Raw genomic sequence first — 6,000 nt, 5'->3', positions numbered from 1 at the left:
CGTCTGGGACGAAAGACCCAATCTGGCTGTGGAAAGGTGCAAAAACGCCTCGAAGGCTGCGAACAACCCTCCGCCACTTCACTCCCCTGAGAACCTCGCGGTACCCCGCCCTCTTCACCGCCCCGCGACCGGCTGCAATTCTCGGGCTCACGCCCCGGCCGCGGCGCAGCGAGACCCGCAGCTACGTTCGCTGAAACTCTAGCCACGTCCTTCCTGGCCCGGGCCGCATCCCCGGGGCGACGCGCCCGGCAGTCAGCACTGCGCCTGCGCGCTGGCGCGGGGGCGGGGCGGGTCCAGCGGAAGGGGCGGGTCCGATCCAGCGGAAGGGGCGGGGCCAAGGTGCACTTCCGCGGTCTCAAGCGGGTGAGTCGGCCGTAGAGTATTTGTACGGTGTTCGGAATTAGGCGCGTTTTCTCCTCGGGTCGCGGTGTGGCAGGCCAGGCGTGGGGTGCGCATCCTGGAGGACTGGGGAGCGGAGTGGGGAAGGAAGAGGAGGATGTTATTGAATTAGATCTTTTCAGGGGTGTAGAGTATGTGGGGAGAGGCAGTTGTGGGCAAATGGTTTCAAAAGAAAAGTTCATGTTTCGTTTTTCTTAAAAATAAAGCAGGCAAACGTGTAAACTGTTTTTAAATTTTCATCATTCGAGGCAGGATTGTGAGCTGCCCTTTGTGCCCCAGTAAGCAGCCTTGGTAAGGCGGACCTTGTCCCTTGCTGTCGTCCCAAACCTATCGAAAGACCGGGTCGGGGGAAGGCAGTAGTGAAATTAAAATTCGTCTTTTATGGACCAAAATCCAGGTTATGAAAAAAATTCAAACTGAAAACCAGTTTTTCCAGATCTCTGTCAAATGTGCCCGACTTGGGCTAGGTTTTTTCAAGCACAGATGTTCTGTCTTCAGATACCAAGTCTTTTCTTGCTGTAAAATGAAAGACAACCTAAGCCAAAATGATAATGATACAGTTTTCTTCTCATTTTACTACCTTTCTTATGCGTTATGCCCTAATACATCTGGTTTTGGAAAACAGGCTAATAGCTTTTCTGATTTAGTACGAAACTGAAAGTTTCCCAAGGTCTTTGTGGATTTTTAATACTTTTGGGCTTGTCTGTAATGTTCAGAATATTCTTTTACATTTTAAACATAGGTTTGTGTTCAAGGTCATACGAATTTTCTAAAAATATGTCAAAGACAGAAACAGTGATTTTAAGGAGTGGGGCATATTAGGACAGACAAAACATTGAAAAGTAACATAAACACAAGAAACATAAATCACAGTTTGAGATGTCAAGAGAAAACCTATATTTGGGGTGGAAAGAGCTCTTGAGTGCCTTGACCATTTGCTTTTTTGTTTCAGCTGGTTTTTGCTATGTAGGAACATTGGACCATTGTCCTCAAGTCTTCTGATTTTTCTCCAAGACAGTAAAAATTTAGATTTTTATGTGATTTTTCTTGTTTTTTAAATGTTACGACAACCAGTTCAGTTAACACACACGCTCACAGACAGCCCTCTGTGGGCCACTTACAACCAGTGTGTGACCTTTGCATATTATGCTTGAGTGTTAAAACATAATTGGAATTTAAAGGAGGGGAAAATTCCTGGAGACTGGGATAGTTAGGAAAGAATTAAATAAAAGATGGGCTTTAATCTGGGTTTTGTAGGTTAGGTAGGATTAGAGAACTTTCAGAGAGGAAGAATATAGAAGGTAAGTAAAAAAGAGTTTGCAAAGTAAGATTTGGAAGATGATGTGTACCTCTCCCTTGTAGAGGTCTGGGGAGGTGGGTGCAGTAAATGAAAGAAAATTGAATTTTGGCAAGTCCTAGAATGCCAGACAAAGGAGATTGGACTGTGGGAAATCTGAAGGCAGTGGTTCTCGAACTTGAGTTTCATCAGAATCACCTGGAAGGCATATAAAAACGGATTGCCTGGTCCCACTTCTAGATTTTGTGATTCAGAAGGTGTGGGGATGGGAGCCTGAGAACTTGCCTTTTTTGATCAGTTCCCACGTGGTGCTGATGGTGCTGGTCTGGAGACCACTCTTTGAAAATCACTGTTGGAGGAATTTGGGGAGGATAGTGAGGAGATAACAATCATGTTTCGAGATGAGTCTTGCCTGTGAAGTCCAAGAAGTGGGGCTGGGAAAGAAAAGGAAAGGAAGGTCCCTTACACTTAATGAGCACCTGCTCAGTGCTAGGCCCTCTTCCACACATTATCTCATTTCGAACTCACTGTGACCTTGATGTGCAGCTCTTAATGTTTTCATTGTGCAGATGAAGAAACAGTATGAGACTTCCTAGGTCCTGTGGTTGGTTTCACAGCTTTTAGTGAGACACATGGGCTGTGTCTCTGTAAGATTAGTGCATATTTGAACCAGGGTGGTGAAAGTGGAAATGACAGAACATCTATACGAGATTTAGAAAAATGGAAAATTCCCAGACAGATTGAAACCTAAAAGATTGGGAAATCTGAATCTTATTGGCAAAAATGTTCAGTATGTGTTCTTTATTGCTCTTATATAACAATGACTTATTTAAAACCTGTTTAGAAGTTGCTTGTTTAAGAAGTCATTCTCTACAAAATTTCCTGAGATTATTAAGAAAAGGAGAAAGTAGTGTCTTCTGTGAAGATTGTGGGAGATGATAAATAGGTAAATGGTATCTGATAGCTCATCTCCAAAATCTAAAGGGATTAGCATTAAGAAACGGGAACACATGGTATAACATTGCATTGCCTCTGTGAATTGCATTGCTCTGTAGACGGTGACCTAATATATTGATTTCTGGAAATCCTGTATGCTTTTTCTTGCCAAAGTAGTTATTGAAATTAAGTATATTCACTGGATCAATTTCAAGATAAATAGCCAAGTCAGACTGACTGCTGCAGAGCAAATTTTTGATGAGAAAAACATCCCTATATTGAAATCAAATATTAAAAAAAATGTATTTTGAATGTGCATGTACTATAAAATCTAGAAAATGTATGTGTGGTGGTTTGGAGCCATGTAACTTAGAAAAAAGTATGTTCTTAAACTTATTCCACTCTTGTGGGCGTGAACTCTTGTAATTAGTACCATCTGCTGAGGTTACTTCAGTTAAGGTGTGACCCCACTGAATCAAAATGGGTATTAAAGCCTATTACTGAAGGCCTTACAGGGAACATCACAGAGAGAGAGAAAGCCAGAGGGGGCAGCCAGAAGCTGAAAGTCGATAGAAATCGTAATAGAGAGGAGAAGCTGCCATGTGCATTGCCATGCAACAGAAAAGCCAGGGACCAAGAGTTGCAAGCAGCCAGCCCCAGAGCTCCAGGGTCTCCTGGGAGAAAGCATTACCTTGATGATGCCTTGATTTGGACTTCTGGCCTCAAAACTGTGAGCTAGTACATTCGTAAGTCAATCTGTTGCATGGTATTTGTTTGGGCAGCTAGGAAACTAAAACAGTATGTTTTCAAAAGATTGATCAGCTGAGTAGTCAGTGTAATAGAGTTCTTGATCCAGGCAAGATTTATACCGTAGTCATTCATTTATTCTCTGAGCAATGAACTATGCTGTGGATACAAAGATAACTCACAGACTAAGGAAGACTGACGTCTTAAAAAATGATCTGCGTGATAATGGAGGCATGTGCCCAGTGCATCATGGCAGGAAATGGGAGTGAAAGGTCTGGGAAAGGAGGCCAGTGAACTGTTTATAGAGAAGACACTTGAGTTGGTTCTTGAAGGCTGAGGAAGAATTATGAGATGATTAAAGAGAAGGGTATTCCAAGCAGAAGGAACATTGTGGACAGTGGCTTATATGTATGAAAAAGAGCGTGGCTTTTTCTGGGACCTATGTGCAGATTAGATAATTAAGCAATGTAGTAAATTGGAGGAGGGGAATGGATTAAGTTTAAGAGGTGGACTAGAGCAGTCATAAAGAGAGCGAAATATTTATGTAATGCTGTCTTGGCTAGATTGTAAAGTTTGCGATGTCAGGAGTCATCTGACTGACATACTACTGCATTCCAAGGCCTATCACAGTGCCGACATTTAGTAGATTCTCAATAAATATTTGTTGGATGGGTAGCTGAACAACATAATTTTTTTAAATGGCTACAGCAGAGGGAACTTATTTTTAAATTGCCTTCAATTTTGTAATAGAAACATCATGCAGAAAGTACAGTTTTCATATGCCCAACTTACAGGACAGTTTTCCCTATTAACATTTGCATTAGTGTGGTAACTTTGTTACAATTCATGAAACGATATTATCATTATGCTATTAACTTTAACCCACTGTTTACATAAGGCCTCACTCTTTGTGTCGTACAGTTCTGTGGGCTTGTGTGTATGTGTGATAATTTATATACACCCCAAATTTCCTTTGGTATCCCTTTTCAAATATATACATAATTCACTGATGTTAATTACATATGCAAAGTTGTGACTCCATTCCATCATCTATTGCCAAAATTTTTCCATCACCCCAAACAGAAACTATATACCAATTAGACATTCCTGTCCTCCAGTAACTTGTATTTTAGTTTGACATTATGAATATGAGCAAGAGAACCTTTATTTTTAAGCAAAGGAATAATATGATCGGATTTACATTTTATAATGAAAAGTGGTAGTATGAAAGAAGAATTAATAGTCAGAGAGGAATCTGTTAGTAGATCAGGTTTTTGAAACTTAAGCTTATACCCATTGATGGGGTGCAATCAGCATTTTAAAAGTATAGAATAAAATGTAAAAGACAATGTTGCAGTATATCATATGTAATATTGGCAAGTACTCTTTTGTGAAACTTTGTTCCACTTATATGCATAGTGTGTTGGACCTTAATGTAAATATTTCTTCCTCTGGAAGAAAGGTCTATAGAGCTTGAAAGCCATTATAGTAGAGATGCTTTGGAATCAGGATGGAGAGAAGGTATGGATATAAAATATATTTTTGAGAAAAACAAATTTGAATCTCCAAATGTTATTCCCGGTGTTAACCTTCTTACAGAACAGAGAATGCAGTTACTGACTTCACTGTTTTTTTGCTCACCTGACAGTTATAGTTCCATATAGTTCCACAGTATATTAATAAATTGACATTCTGGTTTATTGGGAATGGTGGCAGTGCTTTGAGTATCTTAGTGAATGGAATAAAAGCTGCAGAATTTTCTTGAATTATAGTAGTGCTTAGTTTACAAATCGTAGGATGAAACCATACTAATGAGGAATCATGAAACTTAGTTGAAGCAATTGGATTTTGTTATTGGCTAAGATTTTTTTTTTTTTTTTTTTTGCAATCTGTTCAATTCCATTGTCTTTATGCCAATACCATGCTGTTTTGAGCACTGTAGCTTCGTAAAATGCCTTAAAGTAGGTAGTGTGAGACCTCCGACTTCATTTTTCTTTCTCAGGATATTTTTAGTTATTCGGGGCACCCTGCCCTTCCAGATAAAGTTGGTTATTGATTTTTCTATTTCTGAAAAGTAAGTTTTGGGGATTTTAATTGGTATTGCATTGACTCTGTAAATCAATTTAGATAGAATTGACATCTTAACTCTATTTAGTCTTCTAATCCATGAACACAGTTTTTTTTTTTTTTTTTTTTACATGGGCAGGCACCGGGAATTGAACCCAGGTCCTCTGGCATGGCAGGCAAGCATTCTTGCCTGCTGAGCCACCGTGGCCCACACCATGAACACAGTTTGCCCTTCCATTTATTTAGGTCTTCTTTTAGCAATTTCTTTTAGTTTTCTTTGCATAGGTCTTTTGCATCCTTAGTTAAATTTATTCCTAAATATTTTATTCTTTTGGTTCCAATTGTAAATGGAATTTTTTTCTTAATTTCCCCCTCGGATTGTTCATTACTAGTGTATAGGAACATTACAGATTTTTGAGTGTTGATCTTGTAACCTGCCACTTTGCTGTTCTCATTTGTTAGCTCTAATAGTTTTACTGTGGGTTTTTTCGGGGTTTTCAATATACAGTATCATATCATCTGCAAAGAGTGAGAGTTTTATGTCTTCCTTTCCA

General features: G+C 39.8%; 1 protein-coding gene across 1 annotated transcript in view; it reads left to right on the top strand.

Moving 5' to 3' along the window:
• Nucleotides 1-284: 284 nt before the first annotated feature.
• MMAA (metabolism of cobalamin associated A) overlaps nucleotides 285-6,000 on the top strand; it is a 41,585-nt gene continuing 35,869 nt past the window's right edge. The window contains exon 1 of the mRNA XM_077139902.1: nucleotides 285-363. The gene's annotated coding sequence lies outside the window, so the exon portion shown is untranslated. The remainder of the gene's footprint in view (nucleotides 364-6,000) is intronic.

Source organism: Tamandua tetradactyla, chromosome 22 (genome assembly GCF_023851605.1).
Source record: "Tamandua tetradactyla isolate mTamTet1 chromosome 22, mTamTet1.pri, whole genome shotgun sequence".
Classification (NCBI taxonomy): domain Eukaryota; kingdom Metazoa; phylum Chordata; class Mammalia; order Pilosa; family Myrmecophagidae; genus Tamandua; species Tamandua tetradactyla.
The sequence above is the reverse complement of the archived record's forward strand: the minus strand, read 5'-3'. Positions and strand labels throughout refer to the sequence as shown.